The sequence below is a fragment of the Bos mutus genome, chromosome 17 (assembly GCF_027580195.1).
Source record: "Bos mutus isolate GX-2022 chromosome 17, NWIPB_WYAK_1.1, whole genome shotgun sequence".
NCBI lineage: Eukaryota > Metazoa > Chordata > Mammalia > Artiodactyla > Bovidae > Bos > Bos mutus.
In genome coordinates this window covers 48,407,016-48,428,465 of record NC_091633.1, presented here as the reverse complement: position 1 = coordinate 48,428,465, position 21,450 = coordinate 48,407,016, and the positions used below count along the sequence as shown (strand labels likewise).

General features: G+C 35.0%; 1 pseudogene; it reads left to right on the top strand.

The window, feature by feature from the left end:
• Window positions 1-3,190, top strand: part of LOC102269518 (enolase-like) — a 35,514-nt pseudogene extending 32,324 nt beyond the window's left edge.
• Window positions 3,191-21,450: the final 18,260 nt, after the last annotated feature.

The following is a 21,450-nucleotide window of genomic DNA, read 5'->3' as shown; positions in this document are numbered from 1 at the left end:
TCCAGAATATAATTAAGTTACCGTATGTTCTACCACAGAAAGAATTTTTTAAATTGAAGTATAGCTGATTTTTGACATTGCCTTAGTTTCAAATGTACATGGAAGTGATTCAGTTATTTTCTTCAGATTATATTCCATTATAGGTTATTTTTCAAGATATTGAATATAGTTTACTATGCCATATTGTAAATTCTTATTGCTTATCTATATATAGTAGTATATATCTATTAACATCATACTCCTAATTCATTCCTCCCTTCTCCTCTCTCCTCTTTGCTAACCATAAGTTTGTTTTCTATGTCTATGAGTCTGTTTCTGTTTTGTCTATAGATTCATTTGTGTTATTTCTTAGATTCTACATATAAGTAATATCATGGAGTATTTGTCTTTATCTGACTTATTTCACTAAGCGTTATAGTCCAAGTCCATCCATTTTGCTGCAGATAATAATATTTCATTCTTTTTTATGGCTGAGTAATATTCCATTCCACACTTTTAAACCATTTATTTATTGATGGCTACTTGATTATTCCCATTTCTTGGCTATTGTAAATAGTGCTGCACTAAACTCGGGGTGCAAGTATCCTTTTGAATTTGGCTTTTTTTTTTTTTTTTCTGGATATATAACCAGGAATAAGATTGCTGGATCCTATGGTGGCTCCATTTTTAGCTTTTTAAGGAACCTCCAAACTGTTTTCCACACACTCCTGCCAACAGTGTAGAACAGTTCTCTTTTCTCAAGACACTCCCTAGTATTTGTTATTTGTAGACTTTTTGATGATAACCACTCTGAATGGTGTGAAATGATACCTCATTATAGTTTAGATATGCATTTCTGTAATAATTAATGATATTGAGCATCTCATCCTTGTTAGCCATCTACATGTCCTTTTTGGAAAAATGTCTATGTCTTCTGTCCATTTTTTATTAGTTTGGGTTTTTTTTTTTTGATATTTAATTGAATTAGCTGTGTATTATAGATATTAACCCCTTGTCTGTCACATCATTTGCAAATATTTTCTCTTGTGATTTAGTTTGTCAAAAACTATAGATTTTAAGTGTTCTTTATGTAGCTATGTGTTCTTAATCCTTAACCTTTTGAAGTCTGTGGTTGGTACTGATTATCTCATCTATCTTGTAACAAAGATTATATGAGGAAACCTTGTAAATTATAATATTTGCATCATTGATAGTGTTCAGAAACTGGTTTTTTTCCTCATGTTCAATAGCTAAAGAAATGATCTCAATATTATCCAGTTGATGTCAAACATATAAACAAGGAGTATGTTTTTGACAAAGTAAATAAAGCTTTCAAAAATAATATACACCTTCCAATGAAGTTTATTTTATAAGATATCTGGTATTTTAAAAAAATCTGTGGTATTTATGCTGTTTGATTAGCATTGTAGTTCATGTATAAGATGGGAGAATATAATCAATGATTTAATTCAGAACTTTGGGTTAAAATGAGTGGGATTTCTTGAATAGAGTTAGCAATCTGGAGTTCCGTTTCTTTATATTACCTTATTTTGTCTAGCACACTTTTTATCTTATAGTAAAATGAGAAGCCAAGCAAGAATAATAGGGACATTATGTTGAATATAAATAAAGGCAAGTAAAGTGTAAAATAAAATAAATATGGATATGGGTGATACTGAAATAGAGTTCACCATAAAGTTTATGTCATAGTATGTTACGCAATCTATGAGTTTGCTGTTCCTATACAAATAATTTTTACTTTCACATAGATAATTAAAATGGATTCTCTTTGTTGTGTGAGTTTCTTTTTCCTTGATTCCAAATCAGTTCCCTTAGAGGGATGGTTCATTTTTCTGAAACAAAACAGAATTCACCATCTTTCTTTTTCCTCTTGGAGTAGGCTGAAAATTTTAAATTCCCTTTTAGTTTAGCCACTACTAATTTCACCCATGATAACTTGAACATATGCAAAACATTGGAAAGACTCATTAAGAATAAAGAAGTTTGTATTTAAATAAACTAGAATATTGACTCTGGAAATTATATATAAATACATATAATCTTTAATTAAGGTGATTTTTATTCACCTTTAATAAATATTATCATGTGAGCAATTAAGTTTGAACATAAAATCTTCAAATACTTGTTGTACTCAAAATTGTGACTTGTGTTTTACTTATTGGACTAAATACAAATTTGTTGTATTCACTTTATAAAATTCCTTTAGATAATTCTCTTGGCCTCTACTATTGAGGAGTGCTAACTTAATTTGGGGAGGGACACTGGCCATCTGTAAGGCTAGGATTTTGAGAAGGGGTGTCCTGTACCTCCACATTGCTGACATGCTGACAATTTGAAAGTCATCCTGTCAGTTCCAGCTTTCAGTGTGATCAGTGGTAGGTCTCATACTGGAAACAAGTTGGCCACGCAGGAGTTTCTGACCCTCTTCTTTGGTGGAACAAACTTCAGGGAAGCCATGCACATTGGAGCAGAGGTTTACAACAACCTGAAGAATATCATCAAAAAGAAATATGGGAAAGATGCCACCAATGTGGGGGTGAAGGGAAATTTTCTCCTGGGGAATAAAGAAGCCCTAGAATTGCTGAAGAATGAGGTCAGGACAGCTGGTATACCCATAAGGTTGTCATTGGCATGGACTTGACCACCTCTCAGTTCTTCAGGTCAGGGAAATATGACCTGGATGTCAAGTCTCCCAGTGGTCTCAGCAGGTACACCCACCTGACCAAATGTCAGACCCTTATAAGTCCTTCATCAAGAACTACCCAGTGGTGTCTATCAAAGACCTTTTTAACCCAAATGATTGGGAAAATTGGCAGAAGTTCACTGCTAGGACAGGAATCCAGGTGGTGGGGAATGATCTCTCAGTGACCACCCTAAAGCAGATTTCCAAGGCTGTGGTTGAAAACTCATGCAACTACCTCCTGCTCACAGTGTACCAGATCAGCTCATAGCCAGTTCTCTTTGGGTGTGCAAGCCAGACCAGTCCAATAGGTGGGGTGTCATGGTATCTTATAACTCTGGGGAAACTGAAGGTATACGCATTGCCAACCTCATGGTAGAGACCTGCACTGGGCAGCTCAAGACTGATATACCTTGCCTGTCCCAGTGCTTGACCAAGTACAACCAGATCCTCATAACTGCTGAAGAAGTGGGCAGCAAGGTTAAATTTGCTAGCAAGAGCTTCAGATAAGCCAAATTAGCTTGGGGAAAGGGAACACCTAAGTCTTTGAGTCACTAGTTGGCTGGTTAGAATGTTGTTCTTGATGTTTGTATAGATAGTTCAAGGTCTCCCTTGATACTTGCAGGGGCTCCTGATAGTTAACTCCTTCTATTATTCCTCTATTGTTCTCTCACTGCATCCTTAGAACTGCTTCAGAAGCCAAGTTGACCATCTGAAACCCTGTTGGAAACTTTAGTTCTATAATCATGTCATTGACCCAAGTCATTGTTTTTCTCATCTCTCTTCCCACCAACTATTTGGAGTCATGAGTATCTATAGTATAATTTCTGAGGTGTCCACAGGCAATACCATACTTAGTGGTTTTATGTGTAAAATAAAAAGGCCTCAGTTCAGTTCAGTTCAGTCACTCAGTCATGTCCGACTCTTTGCGACCGCATGAATCGCAGCACGCCAGGTCTCCCTGTCCATCACCAGCTCCTGGAGTTCACTCAAACTCATGTCCATCGAGTCAGTGATGCCATCCAGCCATTTCATCCTCTGTCGTCCCCTTCTCCTCCTGCCCCCAATCCCTCCCAGCATCAGAGTCTTTTCCAATGAGTCAACTCTTCGCATGAGGTGGCCAAAGCACTGGAGTTTCAGCTTTAGCATCATTCCTTCCAAAGAAATCCCAGGGCCAATCTCCTTCAGAATGGACTGGTTGCCTCAGTGACCAGTAAAAAGAAATTAGTGTATCAGAAAGAACAATTAATTAATAAAGTTAACATATGAGGAAAAATTTATATCCCTTTATTTTACTCTTATAACATTATAATATATTCTTTTTGGTGAGCAAAGAAACATTCAAATTAAGCAATTTTTACAAAGTACTTAGAAAAGTTTAATTATGTTTTGAGATATTTTTATTTGCATGCACCACTGTGAGATCTTAATTTTTGTTCTTTTTATTTTTTTATTGTGAGTCATAGCATACAGTAATGTATATCAAACAGAAAGAAGTACGACTTAAGGATTTTCTCACAAATGCATCTGTAATCACAAATAGATCAAGAACAGGACTTTTCCAGCTATCAAGAAGTCCCTTGCATGCCTCTTCCAATCCCAACTCCCTATATCTTTCCCTAAAATAAACATTATCCTGAACTCTAACACAATGCAATAGTTTTGGCCACTTTGTACTTTATCTTCCTAGAGTTATATAGCATGGACTCATTTGGATCTGAATTCAGTTACTTGACATAATGTTTGTGTGACCCATCCCCACTTTTGAGTGGTTTTATTTACTTTATTTACTTTAGTTCATTTATTTTCATGGTTATATAATGTCGCATTTATTATATTCCCAAATTTACATATCCCCTGCTTATGGACTTTTAGGTTATTCTGAGTTTAGGCTATTATTAAGAAAGTTGTAAAATGTTAAAAAAAAATCTTTACTGTAAAGCAATGATGGATGTGCATATATTTCTCTTGTGTTAGGATTTAATTAGTTAATTAAGCTCTATTGCTAACTCAGATACAAATCTTAGGATTCCAGGAATGTCAAGAGTAGGGAGGTTCTGTCCATGGAGTTGGAACTTGGAAAATATACTCCCCAGGAATCAAAATGAACAGAGTAAAAACATAACCCTTAAAGGGATTGCCATCCAGCTTTGAAACACCTCCATCCCTATAATTAGCTTAATAATATTAATTGATCAAAATCAATTACAAAATTATTAGCACAAGCATAGCTGACCAAACAACTCGGAAAACAACAAAAATGTTCTGCCCTTAGTCTTTCTTGTGCTTAAAGCTTTGTTATAATGAAAGGAATAACCATAGTAGCAGGCTTGGTAAATATGCCTGGGCCCAACAAGAACTCCCTCTCATTGAATCTATAACAGACACTGTGACTGCTGAATGCTCAACAGAGTAGCAGTAGAGACTTAAGTGAAGCCTTTGGTAAGGCACCATCCTTTGAGCAGCTCATTTAGCCGCCCAGGGCTAGATTGATTACACTGGATCCTTTCCATCCTCAAAGAGTAAATAATTTATTGTCATCCTGGATTGATACATATTCTGGGTGACCAAGGAGACTTTAAATTTCCTCTCAGCTTAACAGATTTAGACAAGTTTCTTCTAATGACAGACCCCTGACCTGCCTTTTCTTAGAGCATTTACTTCAGAAAACTTTCTGGAGTGTAAATTCTTGTTCTGTTCCTTTGAAATGTATGTAAATCTGCTTCTAACTTCTTGTCAGTTTTATAGCTCAGGAAATGTCTTTCTCAAGGACCTGGGAACCATCTCTTTGAAATGTAAACATCAAAGGAGATAACACCCCAATTTCCTAGTCTCTGAGGGAGGGTGGGAGTCTAACTTCATGAGGCAACACTTAACAAACACAAACAGCCTAATTAAAGGGAAAAAGATTTGCAACTCAGGAAGAATTCAATATGCTGGACACATACCTTAGATCAACCCTACGTGCAAAATCTTCCAATACTTTTCCACTAGCTCATCCCAATACTTATAATCTTTCCCATCTTTTATATCAGTGGAGATGAATTCAGTCTTTCTCTTTATTGAAATAGTCTTGAAACAGGTCTTTGGGGGCCTGTTTAACTTTGTCTGGTGCCAGTTTTGCTTTGACAAGGGTGTGGCTTTTCCTTGTTTGTCTGCACTGTCTTGGCCAGGAAATCTACTCCTGGGCTAACAAATTGATTTATTATAATGGGATTATGAAAATACCTTAGAAAGGCCATCAAAACTATGGAGAAGATGGTGCAATAATTAGCAAAATGTCCATGAAAGTCTTTGACCCTAATACTCTCAATATTTGCTATAGATGGAATACCTTTGTCTAAGTACCCTCTCGCTATTGCTCCTAGTGATGCAATTGATTTATTTTTGCCTCATTGAGCAACTTCTGGCCTCTGCATTAGAGGTCCTGATTCTGACGGGAGGGGTATGTTTACACTAGAACATATGAAGGATGTCACTAAACTTAAATTTATTGACTCAGTTAAGTTACATTGGGGCTTCCCCGGTGGCTCAGTGGTAAAGAACTTAGCTGCCAATGCAGGAGACCTGGGTTTGATCCTTGGGTTGAGAAGATCCTCTGGAAATGGATTGGCAACCCACTCCAGCATTCTTGCCTGGGAAATCCCATGGACAGGGGAGCCTGAGGTGTATAGTCCATGGGGTCACAAAAGAGTTGGATACAACTTAGTGACTAAGTGACAGCAACAAGAAGTTTTACATTGAGTCCCTCAGGCCAGCAAAACAAGGAAAAGAAATGGAGTTACTCTGTTGGCAGGGATAACTGATTATAGTTTTCATGAGATCAGGTGGCTGCTCTGTGTTCGGACAGGGAGACTATGTCTGGAGCTAAGGAGATTTCCTACGGTACCTCTTAATGCTTTTATTGAGTTAAAACCTTACATGCCAATTGCAGGAAGTGCAATCTGACAAAGACGTGGTAATCAAAGGATCAAAACGCTCAGGCATGAAGGTATGATTTATTTCATGGGAAAAGCATTCTTGGCCAGCTGAAGTGCTAACTCAGTTGAGGGAAATCTAGTATGCGAAGTAGAAGAGGAATAAAGGGTATGAGCTGTGGGTAGCCTCAGGACCAATTACAGAGGTAGGGCTCCTTATTCACCACTGTCTTGTAATTTGTTGTTGTTGTGTTTTTTTTTTTTTTAATTGTGACCAACCTTTAAGAAGCAGTGACATTAATACAACTGTGCATTTAATGTAGGGCCTGAGGAAGACCTGAACAATATAAAGTGAAGACATTTATTGCCATGCCCTTCCCAATACTGCAAGTAGCTCCCTATATCATGGCTAGCCTCCAAAGTCTCCAAGTGTGAATCTCTCTGCCTCCTGGGTCGATAGAACATTTTCTAGAAGCACAGAAGGCTGTTCTCTGAGCTCTCCTAGTGCTGGGAATGATCAGGGGATTCAGATCACTCTGGGAGTTGATGGCTAAATATATAACTCCCTTCCTCTCAAGTGAGAGAATTTGAAGTTGTGATCTTATACCACTTTTTAGAATTTCCCTAGAGGATTAAATTCCATTAGCCCAGCATGATAGCTGATAGAAATGCACATTTGATGGCTGCCTTTTCTTCCCTATGGTTTTCTCACATTTCCACCAGTGACATTTGTACTCCAAAATAATTATTTGCAGGCAAGTTTTTTAATTTGACTATCTACTTCTAGGAGAGGAACAAAATCATACATACACAATAAGATTTCTGACCATTGACTATGTAAGAAGGGGTTAATTTCTAAATCCCCATGTTAAACACAATGGTAGTCATTGGTATAATTTTTTAAAAATCCTAATAGAATGATATTTCTGGATCAAATTGAATTTTCTTATCTATTTTAATTCATGAATATATATATGTGTATGTGTATATATATATAATGAATGAGTTTAAATTGTACAGATATAATTTCATATATAATAAGCAAAATTTTTAATAGCATACGGTTATCTTGATTACTTCCTGTACTTTAGTTGCTGAGAAATTTCTCAAATTTCATTCCTTAAAAATAAGTATTCACAAAGTAGTTAAGTCTTTGGTCAATTGTATAGCATCTAAAGTATTTCTTTGGATTAAGTTAAAAGAAATTTAAAAATTTAGAATTATAGCTTGTTTTCTAGATGATGCAAGCTAGAATTTGTAGTTCAAATATGAATAAAATAAATAGCACAATTGGTTATGCAATCCACTTTAATGATTAAGAAAGTTCAAAAGAATGCATTGACTATTTTTTCTAGTGTTTGTATTTTATGAATGTAAACTTTGGAACCATCATTATAACTGTTGCTATGTTAAAAATGATACAAAGTCAATACATACCCCAAATTAAAACTATTAATATCATAATTTTGATTGACACTGAATAAAATATGTGTGTATCTCTGCACGTACATTCCATTACTTTTACTATCCAGATAAAAAAGCATTTCCCAATAAAAAATTAATTCACAACTATATTATGTCTTGGGAAGGTTTAGATTTTGACTAGCCCTGATGGCTCAGTGGTGAAGAATCCACCTCCCAATGCAGGAGACTTGGGTTTGATCCCTGGGTCAAGAAGATCCCATGGAGAAGGAAATGACAGTGTTCTTGCCTGGGAAATCCCATGGACAGAGGCACCTGACTGTCTAAAGTCCATGGGGTCACAAAAGAGTTGGACACGACTGAGCAACTAAACAACTACAACAATGCCATTACTGGATATATATTTAACACAGTGAACCAGTTTTTCATCACTCTTACACTAAACATTCCCCAAATTAAATATTTCTAAATGTCTAATAGTGGGGATATGCCTGTTTAATATAATGGATGTAGTGAATATTTATTATAGGTCTAAATAATTATACTATCCATGAAATGCTATCCTAGGGAAAAAAAAAACATGTTATTCGTTTTATAGAAACAGACATATTAAAAAGTATTAGGAATCTAGGTTTCTTAAATATTAGTATAATCTCTGACAAGTCCAAGAGACAAATGGATAACTCTGTCTTGGCCCATAAGTACTTTTTTCCCCATGACCTTCAGAGACCTATTTGATTATTAGCATAACATTTTCTCACCTCGTAGGACTCTGTGTGCTGCAATAGCCTGATTTACATTTGGCTTACTCACTCAGCAGTACTGCAGAACTTGTTTCAAAGAAGGAAACAAGCTATATATGGACAGGAAAATTAATCAATAGCTTATGATTTACATTTTTTTAACATCTTATTTTTCATTCCTGTCAGCATTCGTCTGGAACTTTATTCTTTTATTTATTGTTTATGTTAGCCTACATTTCTCCTCTTATTTTTATTCCTTTTTCTTTTCTAAATAGTGGTAAAACCTGCAATCTCTTTTATCTTGTTTGTGCTGTGCTATGCTCAGTCGCTTCAGTCCTGTTTGACTCTGCAACTCCGTGGACTGTAGCCCGCCAGACTCCTCTGTCCATGGGATTCTCAGGCAGGAACACAGAATTCTCTAGGCAAGAATACAGGAATGGGTTGCCATGCCCTCCTCCAGAGGATCTTCCTGACCCAGAGATGAAACCCACTTCTGCGTCTTCTGCATTGCAGATGGATTCTTTACTGCTGACCCACCAAGGAAGCAGTAAAATAAAATAAATAATAAATAAATAATCATAAAAATATTTATTATTAAAAATAATAAATAAATAATCATAAAAATATTTACCCATCCTAACTATCTACCTATAAACAGCCTATTTCATGCAAATTATTTTTGCTAACATTTTATTTATTTATTTTTTTTAATTATAAAATGTCTTTATTTCAATGACATAGTAACACTTCCGTTTGCCTCAAGTTTTGTTGAGGTTTTTGGTCTTTTTTGCACTCAATTATACCTTGTAACAATAATACGAAGTCATGTGATCTCATAAAGTATCAATAGCATTCACACTGTACATCCCCTTGTAATATTTTACAGTGTACAGTGTGTACACAGTGTACAGTGTGAATGCTATTGATACTTTTGCTAACATTTTAGAATGGCAGTATGTCAGATAGGTTCATCAAGTCCCCAGAGTGTGGTGTAATTGAATACTGATTATACTTGGGAAAGATCACGCAGTTTGTTTACTTGGGTCTGCAAACAGTTGAGGGTGTTGTGGAAAGTTAGAGCACTGATGTTCAAATCATTTTGAATAGCTTCAGACTGCCTCCTGGCAGTCATTTTCTGTTTTGTCCTTCACAGAAGTTTTAATTAGGTGGATCAAAGTTGGTTCTCAAATCATAAACAAGGAAAAAATGAAAAAGTCAGCATGAATTTTTACACAAGCAAGGGCAGAATGATTCAGATTAGAAAGGAAAAAAAGAACTAAAAGATGCAGTCTAGGTTTAAAATAATTTTAATGTAATTGAATTAAGATATGCAAATATACTTTGAAAACTGTCTGATGAAACTGCATCTAAAAGCAGATCCTGAATCACAGCAGGGTCGTTAGTACAATAGAGAAGTCAACGAGAAAAATAATTATAACTGTAAATCCATAGTTTATAATGAGTCTAAAGAAGTATTTCTTTCATGTAAACAAGGCTGATGTGCTTTTTAAGCTGCTGGGCAATGGCTTAGAGAAAGCTCATTAAGCTGTTTCATTTTTTTCTATGTCTCTGCCTCAGTTGGATGACAATTTAATTAAAAATATGATGATTTATGAAATCAATAGATACATATTACAAGTAAATTTGTGTCTTGTAAAGTATAATTTGTATAACCAATTGGATAGATGGTGATAAATACACAGAGAATATTTAATAACCATGTCTACCTATGGAAAATTCAAGTAAAGATTATATTTTGTGTGCTAAAAAACAGGCAAGTATGGGGTGGTAAGACCGTTACTATTCTACCTACTTCAAGTGTTATATGGAACCCCCAACTTTCTGTCACTTTCTTTTGCAAAGTTGTTGCTATATGAAAGGAATTCTGATGATCAAATATTTTTATAAATATTTGCAGAGGAATTTACCGTGATTTTGAATACCACAAAGGAAAAACTAATATGTTTTAACAGTGTGTTGATTTCTAATACAACTAAGTATCCTAATCTTATATTGTTTTGGCCTTGGATTGGGAGGTTGCCTAAGGGATTATGGCAAATAATCTTTTCAAACAAAATAAATTGTCATCAGAAAATCTAGTTTGCATATTTCCTTTTGAACACTTCAGTTTTCATGAGTAAAACATGAAGGTGCAATGTATAAATAATAAAACTAGAGGCATGAAAACCTCCAGCCTTCCTACTTGCCTAGTGGTAGAAAATGTAAATCACTGCTGAAAATAAATTGTTGTCATGTGTGTAAAATTCCAGAAAAACAACTAAAGGAACTTCTGAGGAAAAAAAATGTATTTGTTTAATTATCATGATCTAAAATGTCAAACATTTGAAGTTTCCCTTATATTTAGTTGATCAATACATCTTTATAATTTATTAATGAACTCTAATTGATTCAAGACTGAATCATGGTGCCACCTTTTTCTTTTTGCAGTTTGTTTTCTTTTACCTCACTTGAAATAATAGAAAAATAGTGGAATTAAGCCTGGGGATGTATTTTTTGCAACAAAAACATAATCAGTGCATTTAGATGAGGTAAACTTATTCTCCTGGCTTCAAAATTAAGATCATTTTACAAGTGGACCTAGTCATTACTACCTGAAAAACAATTGGAGCTTAGGCAGGAGAATGAATCACTAAAAAAATTATTTGGTCATTCTTTTAAAAATATTTTTGAAAAATACAACCTAGAGAAATATAGTTGGAAAATAATATATATTTATGTTCTTATGTTTTCTTTTTAAAACAAGAATGCAATAAATAAAAAGATTATAGCCTTGATTACATCTTACCCAAGTAACAAAGGAAAGGGGATTACAGGAATTAAGAAGGGAAGAAAGGAGCACATAGAATGTTTTCCAGTATAAACCATATTAAGCCACAAAATAAATCTTAATAAATTTAAAAAGATTAAGATCACAGCATAATAGAGCTAGAAGATAACATCAGAAGGAAAACTGGGAAATTCACATATACATGGAAAGTAAGCAACACATTCTTAAACAACCAGTGAGTCAAATAAGAAATCACCAGGGAAACTAGAAAATATATTGAAATATATGAAAATGAAAAGACAACATACAAAATTTATGGAATGCAGTGAAAACAGTGTTAAGAGGGAAATTTATACTTATAAATATTTACATTAGGAGAGAAGAAAGATACCAGCAACTTAAAGTTTATACCTTAAAGAAGTACAGAAAGAATAAGCCACGTCAAATCTATCAAAGGAAGGAAATAATAAAGATTAGATCAGAGGTGAATAAGGAAGAGAACAGAAAAACAGTAAAGAAAAATCAATAAAACCAAGGCATTTTTCTTTGAAAAGGCCAACAAAATTGGCAAACCTTTAGCAAGACTGGCTAAGAAAAATAGGGAGAAGACAAAAATAACTAAACTCAGAAATATAAGTGTAAATAGTATTACTGATTTTACAGAAATACAAAGGATTGTAAGAGAGTACTGTGAATAGTTGTTATGCTTGCAAATCGAATAACAGATGAAATGACCAAATTTGAGAGGCAAACTACCAGAGCTAAATCATGAAAGAAATAGCAATACAATCATGATGAAGTAGAAAATCTGAAGAGACCTATGACTAGTCAAGGAGATTGAAACAATGAAAACTTTTCAACAAAGAAAAGCCCAGGGCCAGATGACTTCCCTGGGAAATTCTACCAAACATTTAAAGAATAATTAACACCAATTCTTTAATTATTCTGAAAAAATTGAAGAGGAGGAATCATTCTTCCATTGTATGAAGCAAATTTCACCCTGATACCAAAGTCAGACAAAGACACTATAAGAAAAGAAAACTAAAAATCAATATATGTGATGAATATTAATGTAAAAGCTCTCACCAAAATACTAACAAACCAAATTCAACAGTATATTAAAATCTTTATACACCGTGACCATGTGGGCTTTGTCCTAAGAATGAAAGGATGGTTCAATATAAGAATCAATCAATACAATACATCTCATTACCAGAAAGAAAGGGAAAACAAACACACGGTCATCTCAACTGATGCATAGTAAGCATTTGACAAAATTCAATATCCTTTGTGATTAAAAAAAGAACACTCGACAAAATAAAAATAGAAAGAACTATTAATGCCTCAACATAATAAAGACCATATATGACAAACCCTCAGCTACCATCATGTGTGCATGCATGTTCAGTCGCTCAGTCGTGTCGAACTCTTTGCGACTCCGTGGACTGTAGCCCACAAGGCTTCTCTCCATGGAATTATCCAGGAAGAATACCGGAGTGGGGTGCTATTTCCTACTCCAGGAGATCTTCCCGACCCAGTGATCAAACCCGAGTCTCTTGTGTCTCCTGCATTGTCAGGCAAATTCTTTACCATTGCACCCCCTGGGAAGCCCCACAGCTACCATCATACCCAATAGTAGATACTGAAAGCTTTCCCTCTAAGATAAGGAACAAGAAAAGGATGCCTGATTTTACCATTTCTATTCATCACAGTACTGGACATCCTATCCAGGGCAAATAGTTACAAAGAAAAGTAAAATCATCTAAGTTTCAAATAAAGAAATAAAATATGTCTATTCACAGATGACATAAACATTTATGTAGAAAACCCTAAAGATTACACAACCATTAGAACTAATATAAAAATGACATGACTCCTGTAAAAAACCAAGGGATTCACAGATAACCAATAATTAATATGTCACCTGTACTAATCACTGCCAAACAGATAGTTTACACTTATCTGATGTAAAGTCTTTTGAAGTATACCAACATCCTTCTCTCCTCCAAGCTAACTGGCCTTCAAGTAAAATGCACTCAAATATTTCTATTAAAAATTTCATGTGTAAAATAATCATATTTTCCCCTCAGAGTCTTTCCTCTGTTTCCTGTTTCTATGTGGTGTTTTCTGTGAAAAGAGAACTAAATTATTTCTACAAAATTTTAATGAGAATTATTTTGGGAGAGGTTAATTATTGTCTTACTGAACAAAGGTGATTTAAAACTAATAAGTCAGTATTCTAAAGAGAATGATAGGAGTGTACATGGACAGAATAAAGAAAAGTATTTCTCTTATCAGACTTTGAACATAGCTATCACATCACATTCTGCTTTAAATTATACAATGAAAAATGCTCAGAGCTATAAACTTTTAGCCAATTTTTATCTTTTTCATCATTTGATTTCCATTTTATTTGTGACTTTAAAAATAAACAATAGAAAGCTGTTGCACAGCCATGTGTTGGAAGAAAATTATTTAAAAGATACATGATTATCTTAACTTTGTGTATTAATTTAATATGACTTCTCTGAAATTCCAAATGGATCTTTACTAACCTCAAGCAAATATTCTGAAACCCATTTGAAACAACAAACAAGTGACAATTATAAAACAATTTAGCGGTAGAATAATGAGAGAACTGGCACAATGTTATTCACCAAATAATTGTAAAGCCTTAATAATTAGGACACGCTACATGTACAGAATAGCTAGATCAATGGAAGTAGAGAGTCATCTCAGAAAACACTGTTAGCAATTATATGCAGCAAAGAAAAGATGTTTTGTTATCTTTGATATTTTTTAGAATGAATTTGTCGAGAGAAATTGATGATTTGCTTTTTCTAGTATTGGTCCTATATGTATCTTTTGACAAATAAAAAAGGTTTGCCCATAAACTCTCCTCAGTCAGATGAATGAATGACACTCCGAAAAGAATTATAAGATTGTACATTGAGATTGAACAGCAGAGGATGATGGGGAAAATATCAAAGAAAAATGTAAGCATCTACATTTAAGGGAAACATTTAGGTAATGTGAGAACTAAAGAAATAGAATGTTTAATAAGACTACATGAGAAAAATCTCCTCGAGAAAAGAGGCTGCTTTATGAGGAGCCAAAGGTTTGTTTATACCAAAAGTATTTAAAATTTGTTATTAATCAAAATGATTTTCAAACAATTGCAGAAAATTAAGTATTCTTCAGGTGGTTTAAGAAATAAAGTAAATTTTGATGAAAAAAATTTCAAATTTTTTATGTTGCATCATCATGAAAATAAACTCCAGAGGATTTGAAGAATTGAATGCAAAACCTAGAGATATAAAACTAGAAGAAAAAAGAAGTGAATACTTGAGAATTATTTAAAAATAACTTTTATAAGTACCAAAAAAAGAAAATTTAAGCTGGGGATAGTGGTAGTTGATATACCTGAAGAGCTACAAATTTTAAATTACGATATTGAAAAATGTATAAATGTTAAAATTAAAGACAAATAACAAATTGAGAAACATAGTTCACATTATGTAACTCATAATATTAAATAAATAACAACAATATATCAAATGATGAGCAAAATCATTTATCTCAATATAAGTTTGGCCAGAGAAAGAACAAGCATTTCATTAAAAAAAAAAAAATACAAAGATGTATAGATCAGTATAACAGAACTGAATTTATGGAAATAAACCCACATACATATGTTCAATTAATTTTTAAGCAATGAATCAAGAATATACAATGAGGAAAGGATTGTCTTTTCAATAAATAGTGTTGGGAAAACTGGACAGTCACATGCAAAAGAATAAGCCTAGACCACTATCTTATACCAGATTCAAAAATTAACTCACAGTGTACCAAAGGCTCATTAAAGACTTTAACGGGCTTCTCAAGTGACTCAGTGGTAAGGAATCCATCTACTAAGCAGGAGACTTGGGATTGATCCCTGTGTTGGGAAGATCCCTTGGAGAAGAAAATGGCAACCCAGTGCAGTATTCCTGCCTGGGAAATCCCATAGCCAGAAGAGCCTGGCAGGCTACAGCACGTGGGACCGCAAACAGTCAGATGTGACTCAGTGACTAAGCAACAACAAAACAACAAAGACCTTAATATAAAACCTTAAGCAATAAAATTCCCAGAAGATAACATAGGCAGCAAAATTGGTGATGATTTTTTTTTTCAACTGATACTAAAAACAAAGGCAACAAAAGCAAAATTAGGGATTAGCAGATGTGAACTCTTATATTTAGAATGGATAACCAACTGGGTCCCACTGTATAGCACAGGGAACTATATTAAACCATAATGGAGAAGAATCCAAAAAAGTGTGTGTGTGTGTGTATATAACAATCATTTTGCTATACAGGGGAAATTAACACGTTGTCAATCAACTATACTTCAATAAAATGATTTTTTAAAAAAGCAAAAATAAACAAGTGGGACCATATCAAACTAGAAAGATTTATCACAGCAAAGGAAATCATCACCAAAATGAAAAAGTAACCTACTGGCTGAATGGGGAAAAATATTTGCAAATCATATATCTGATAATGATTTACTGTCAAAGAAAAATAAAGAACCCATATAATCCAATTACAAACAATCCGATTAAAAAAATAGGAAGAGAACTTGAATAGACATTTTTCCAAAGAAGACACACAGAAGGCCAACATGTATGTGAAATGATACTCAAAATGAAGGAAAGCAAATGAAAATTCCTGTAGTATATCACCTTACACCTTTTTGAATTTCTATTATTAAAAATGTAAGAAATAACAAGTGTTGGAGAGGATGCTGAGAACAAGGACCATTGTGCAGTCTTAGGTGGAATGTAAATTGGTACAGACACTACAGAAAGCAGTATCGCAGATTTTAAAAAGTTTAAAAATACAGCTACCATGTGATCCAGCAATTCTACTTCTGGGAATTCATCCAAAGAAAATGAAAAATACTAATTTGAAAAGATACGTGCATTCCCCCATATTCATTGCAACTTAATGCATCTTTAACTGACAGAAAACTTCCATTTGGAGTTCCATCCTGGATTCTTACCTTTGTGTGTTTCCATCACTAATTTTAATGTATCTTTGCCCTGAATGAATATAAATGTGAGTTTATAGTTTTTCAAGAGTTGAATTGTGTAAGACTAATTAGCAAATAAGAACTAATTTGTAGAACTGAGGTTTGGGGAAACTCCAAAACTTGAAGTTGTTATCAGAAATTAGAACGATCTTTTATATGCACTTTCTTTTAACTTTGTAGCTGAACCCTTACTTACAGCTGGTGCTGGCACTCTTAGGCTCACCTTGAAGTCTAGAGGACTGTGTCCTTAACTTCACAGTTTCATTAACTCCAGGGTAGGGCCTTATTGTAATTCAGTCTTGGGTCTCACAAATAGGGAGAAGCCTGGAGTTAAAAAACTGAAGTACAGAAAGGGTTAGGAAGAAGAACTTCAGTTCTCATACTTAAGATGTTCAAGACACTGAATGATGACCACTGGACTGGATGGTGGTGAATATAAAGGAGAGTGGTATGAGAGGCATCAATGCACACCTTTGCTACATCCTAGCTATGCTCCTGTTTAATAAGTTGAATTTTTCTTGCCTCTTGTTTAAAGAAAACTCATGAAAAATCTATGTGCCTCAGAGCACCAAATTGTTTTTACCTCAAGGCATTTGTTTGAAATTCTGTTTTCACTCACTCTCTCAGTACCTTTCAGTATCACCACTGAAGATGATCTTCCCTGATTACTGTATGAAAGACACCTTACTGTCTCTCCCCATTCCTTTATCTCATGGCTGTTTCTTCTTCTGCCATAGCCAGCAGTATGATATATATTTATCAGTTTATTTTCTGCCTTTCTTTCTAGAAAGTAAGCTCCATACTGAAAGCACTGTCCAGCACATAGAAGGAAAAAAATAATCTGTTCTGTAAATCAATAAGCATAAGACCGTGTGTATTGGTCGTTCAGTCATGTCCAAGTCTTCTCAACTGTGTGGACGGTAACCCACCAGGTTCCTCTGTCCATGGGATTCTCGGGGCAAGAATCCTGGAGTGGATTGCCAATTCCTTTTCCAGGGAATCTTCCTGACCCAGGGATCAAACCTGGGTTTCCCATGTTACAGGCAGATTTTTTACCATCTGAGCCACCAGGGAAACGTACTGTACTCAGCAAATTTTACAAATCAGTCAAATAAGGGTTTTGAAACATCAGATCAGATCAGATCAGATCAGTTCCTCAGTCGTGTCCGACTCTTTGCGACCCCATGAATCGCAGCACGCCAGGCCTCCCTGTCCATCACCAACTCCCAGAGTTCACTCAGACTCACGTCCATCGAGTCAGTGATGCCATTCAGCCATCTCAGCCTCTGTCGTCCCCTTCTCCTCTTGCCCCCAATCCCTCCCAGCATCGGAGTCTTTTCCAATGAGTCAACTCTTCGCATGAGGTGGCCAAAGTACTGGAGTTTCAGCTTTAGCATCATTCCTTCCAAAGAAATCCCAAAGCTGATCTCCTTCAGAATGGACTGGTTGGATCTCCTTGCAGTCCAAGGGACTCTCAAGAGTCTTCTCCAACACCACAGTTCAAAAGCATCAATTCTTTGGCGCTCAGCCTTCTTCACAGTCCAACTCTCACATCCATACATGACCACAGGAAAAACCATAGCCTTGACTAGATGGACCTTTGTTGGCAAAGTAATGTCTCTGCTTTTGAATATGCTATCTAGGTTGGTCATAACTTTCCATCCAAGAAGTAAGTGTCTTTTAATTTCATGGCTGCAGTCACCATCTGTAGTGATTTTGGAGCCCAGAAAAATAAAGTCTGACACTGTTTCCACTTTTTCCCCATCTATTCCCCATGATGTGATGGGACCGGATGCCATGATCTTAAACATGCTTATATGTAATTGTATCTGAGGAGCAATATGGACATAACAAATACTCAGTATTATTCTTGGCACATCTTAGATCTTTGGAAAATATTTCCAGATTATTACTTATGTTGAAACTAACCTGCCCATAATTCTTTAAATCTCAGAGAAAACCCAGTTTTTTTTCTAGGTAGTAAGATCCCTTGGGCTTTCCAACCTTTATGACAGATAACAACCAAAATTAGAATATACAAAAATGCCCAAACTAAGGAAATACTGATGGCCTTTCCTTTGTTGTAGATTCAATGCTCCTTTGAGGTTTTTCAGGAAGCATATGAGGAGGAAATGCAACCCACTCCAGTATTCTTGCCTGGAAAGTCCCATGGACAGAGGCACCTGGCAGGGTATAGTCCTTAGGATCACAGAAGTCAGACATGACTGAAGGTGTCTTAACATGCACACATTGTAATAGTATTGCATTTAGGGATAGACAATGAGTGAAAATAGTTTAGAAATACTGTGTGGGGTCCCCAAATTTATGATTTTTGTATAAACTTAAGAATCTGTAAAGATCTTCTTGACATTGTATGTTCATTTATTTTTATTTAATAATTATTTTCAAAGACTACCTATGATAATCAGCTTTTATTGCCATTATTTAAAAAGAGTTATTTCTTTTTTAAATTTTATTTTTCCGAACAGCTTTACTTTTGGAGCAAAATTAGGAAGAAAATACAGAGATTTCTTAAATATCCCTGACCCACACACCCACAAGCATAGCCTCCCCCATTATCAACATCAATCATCAGAAAGGTGCATTTTTTTTTTTAGCTAAGGATAAACCTAAGATGACACATCATAATTACCCAAAGTTCATAGCTTACCTTAGGGGTCACTCTTGGTGTTGTGCATTCTATGGTTTGGAAAATGTATAATGGCATATATCAATCATTGTAATATCTTTTAGAATATTTTCATTGCCCTAAGGATCATCTGTGCTCCACCTATTTATCCCCACTCCTCCAATACAATGGCCACCTGATGCACAGAGCTGACTCATTTGAAAAGACCCTGATGCTGGGGAAGATTGAAGGCAGGAGGAGAAGGGGACAACAGAGGATGAGATGGTTGGATGGCATCACTGACTCAATGGACATGAGTTTGAGTAAACTCTGGAGTCGGTGATGGACAGGGAGGTCTAGTGTGCTGTAGGCCACGGGGTCGCAAAGAGTTGAACATGACTGAGTGACTGAACTGAACCGAACTAAGTCACTACAGTCATGTCTGGCTTTTTGCAAACCTGTGAACTGTTAGTTCCCCAGCCTCCTCTATCCATGAGATTCTCCAGGTAAGAATACTGGAGTGGGTTGCCATGCCTTCCTCCAGGGGATGCCTTCCTGACTTAGGGATGGAATCTGCATCTCTTGTGTTTCCAGCATTGGCAGCCGGGTTCTTTACCACTAGCACCAGCTGGGTAGTCCCCATTTCTTTTTAATGCTCAATAACATTCCATTGTCTGGATCTAGTTATTTACTCATTCCCCTGTTGAAGGATATTCTGATTGTTTTTAAGTTTTGGTAATTATGAATAAAACTGCTATAAATGTCTATGTGTAGGCTTTTGGGTGGAATTACACTTACATCTCCTTTGGGTAAATATCAAGGAGTGTGCTTCCAAGATTGTGTGGTAAGAGTACATTTAGTTTTGTAAGAAACTGACAAACTATTTTCCACTGTGGCCTTACCATAGTGCATTCCCACCAACAGTTACCATGGATGATGCTGATTCACATCCTCACCAGTAGTTGGTATTGCCAGTGTTTTGGAATTGTCTGTTCTAATAGGTATAGAGTGGTATTTCATTGTTATTTTGATTTGAATTTTCCTGATGATATATAAGGCAGAGCATCTTTTCATATACTCACTTGCCATCTGTAGATCTTCTTTGATAGGGTGTCCATTAAAGTTTTTGATTCCTTTTAAAATTAGTTGTTTTTTTTTAAGGTTGAATTTTAAGTGTTTTTGTCCATTTTGGGTAATAGTCCTTTATCAGATGCATCTTTTGCAAATACTTCCCCTCAGTCTGGTGCTTATCTTAATTTCTTAACATTATCTTTCACACAGCAGAAGTTTATAATTTTAGTGACGTCTGTTTCATCAATTATTTCCTTCATGGATCTTATTTTTGATGTTGCATCTAAAACAATCATCACTGTACGTAAGGCTAAGTTGGTATCTTCTAGGGGGTGTAGATGTTCACTTTTATGTAAGTTTATGATCCATTTTGAATTAATTTTTGTTAAGGGTGTTTGTTGGTTAGATCTATGTCCAGAGGTCATTTGCTTTCTTTGCATTTGGGTGTCTATTTCAGTGTCATTGGTTGAAGACTCTGTCAGTGCTCCATTTTATTGCCTTTGTTATTTTTGTCAAAGGCCAGTTGATTATATTTATGTGAGTCCATTTCTAGACTCCCTATTTTATTCTATTGTTCTGTTGGTCTATTTCTTTGCCCATACTATACCACCTTAATTGCTTTATCTTTATAATATGTCTTAAAGTTGAGTAGCATCAGTCCTCCAACTTCATTCTTCTCCTTTAATGTTATGTAGAATATTCTGGGTCTTATGCTTTTCCTATAAACTTTATAATAGTATGTTAATATCCATAAAGTAAATGTTTTATTTTTTACATATGAAAGGGTCAATTATTAATATTTTTCAGTGTCATGTCCCTATGGTAGGTCAGGTCAGTCAGTATTGTTAAAGTAATTTTATATTTATTTATTATTCTTTGAATTTCTATGAGATACATTTTAGTTATTTTCAGTTCATATAAGAGAATTGTAGTCTCAAGGCCATACGTGCTTTAGTAAAACATTGTGTCATATGAATCTAAAATTTTATAGTTTGCCTTTTGGGAGAAATAAACTTCATGAATCTCATTCATTTATTTTTGTAGTTTTGGAAGTACCAGCACATCTGTGGTTTTTTATGGTTAGCTTAACTCCTATTCAATGTGAGGATATCAGTGAGCTACACCAA